Source organism: Sturnira hondurensis, unplaced genomic scaffold (assembly GCF_014824575.4).
Source record: "Sturnira hondurensis isolate 20B ecotype Veracruz unplaced genomic scaffold, ASM1482457v3 Scaffold0005279, whole genome shotgun sequence".
NCBI classification, from domain to species: Eukaryota; Metazoa; Chordata; class Mammalia; order Chiroptera; family Phyllostomidae; genus Sturnira; species Sturnira hondurensis.
Genome location: NW_028077910.1, coordinates 4,830,730 through 4,832,873, shown reverse-complemented (window position 1 = coordinate 4,832,873; position 2,144 = coordinate 4,830,730). Strand labels below are relative to the sequence as shown.

At 40.1% G+C, this 2,144-nt stretch overlaps 1 pseudogene; it reads right to left on the bottom strand.

Annotated features, from left to right (window-relative positions):
- Positions 1–630: 630 nt before the first annotated feature.
- Positions 631–1,592, bottom strand: LOC118987495 (probable dimethyladenosine transferase; annotated as a pseudogene).
- Between the last annotated feature and the right edge of the window lie 552 nt (positions 1,593–2,144).

The window sequence follows — 2,144 nt, the reverse complement described above, 5'->3', positions numbered from 1 at the left end:
AACACTGTAAATAAAACCCTGTTTCTTCAATACTGATGGTTGAGTCATACCAAGGTGCCACTTGAATGGACCCTGGTCTGCTTGGTTACAAAACTTTCTGCTAGCTAAAGGGGTAGGCAACTGATAGAAGTTGTATAGGATAAACAGAGAAAGAGAACAAAATGAAAACATTTTAAGAAAATCATTTTGCTGTACACATGAATAGCAAGAAGAAACCGTATGGGGAATACGTGTCTCTGATGAGCATATTTTAACATTAGCCCGAAGGACAAAGGCCTAAAGAGCTGAAAGTCTCAACAGGTCCTTCCAGCAATATATAATGTAGAATATAGAAAAGTAACATCTTCATACAATAACCTGTTAGAAATGGTAAGTTTAAGGGTATAGTTGTGCTTGTCTGCAACTCTTGAATTTGAAGATTATCATGTATAGATTGGCCCCTGCCCTATGTTAGATATTAAAAATAAACCCAAACCAAAAAACTTGGGTATTTAAGTTGACTTAACTATCTTAGTAATTTAGAATAATAACTGGTAACAACAGAAGTATTAAAGCAAAAATAGTCCCGATGTTCCAGTGGAGGAAAAGTATATTTCATCTTCTCAAATTATCAAAAATACAGAATTCCAGTTACTTTTGAGTTTGAGAAATTCTGTTTTCCAGACCTAAGGAATAGTTACCATCTACACTGAATCCATGCAACAATCTGACGAAGACATCTATGTCCATGGAAAGGGCTCTCGTCATTAAAACCTGTGCAGGTTAGGATTTGCTGTATTTTATCTGCTATGCTGGAATCTGCCGGCATTACACTATTATGGACTGAACGGTGAGTTCCGTCGGTTTTTTCCCCCCGGTAGCTACTGTATTGTACTTGACTGAAGTGCAGTAGACAGTGTCTTGTTTTTCCTAACAAAGATGATCCTTATTAGGCTCCATTCCTGAAAATTGATAGGTGGTGACAGATTCTTAGACTCTATTCTTACACTACTGAATTCCACCTTTGGGGGTGGTCTGAAGTTATTCTTCCCAACTTTCATTAGATGGTCCCCGTGTGATAACAGCTGTGTATTAATTGAGAGTCTGCAGTATAACTTGTCTCCAGGTTTTGCAACCAGTCAGAGAACAAATTCTCTTTGAAACAATACATCTGAAAAAAAAAAGGTCAGCAGAACAACAGCTTGAGGACAAAAGAAGAGATCCTACAAAGTGTATTTGCCACACCCATCTCAAAGAATGGCAAATCTGTTTTCAACATATCCTGTACCATTACTTGAAGTTTGCTGGCCAGCAGTGTGCCCCGAACTCTTTTGTGCAGTTCAGTTACTAACCTTGGGTCAAGTTCACAGGCAATTACATTTTTTGCCTTTTCTAGAGACTTACTTAACAGTCATTGACAGTTCCAGCTGCGACTTCCAGCTCCACATCTGTTGGTCGTCAGGTAGCCTTATTGATAATGCTGTTAACAATGAGGATTTTTCAAAATGTGCTGCCCAGTCCCTGTGTTGAACAGGAGTCCTCTAGCTCTCTTCAGCTCGCGACACTGCTCTTGCCCTGTGGTGGCTGCTCCCAGCTGACTTGATCTTCGGCATCTCTGTAGGCAGCTGGCCCACAAGCCCGGAAAATCCAAAATTATGTTTGAAAGAGTGAAGTGTCAAACTCATTCCTCTGCTCTGCTGATGGTGCTTATAAGAGTGAATCATAATGATAGGAAGATTGGCTTATTCTTCCAGTTTAGCACCAGATGGGGAGCTTTCTTCCTCTTCCCCAAGAAACTGTGCTTCAGAGAGAATAAGAAGGAAGGAGCATTTTTGTAAGTACTAACAAACCAAATTCAACTGAGTAAATTTGAAGATCTAATTGGCTTTGTTAAGTGATTCGTGAATGGAGCGGCATCCTACCTAGCAACTAGAAGGGCACTCTCAAGGGTTGTGCAAAATGGAAAGTTTTATAGGAAGAAGGCTGGGGCAAGGGAGCTACTAACAAAGGGAAAAAAGATTATTTTTAGACAAGGACATATTCCTTCGGGGGAAAAGGAACTGCAAGGGTTTTTATCATAAAGATTGCCTCTTGCTTGTGCTGGAAGGAGGATGGAGAGGGCCCATATTGCAGGTTACCTCATTGGTATTGACCAGGAAATTCTA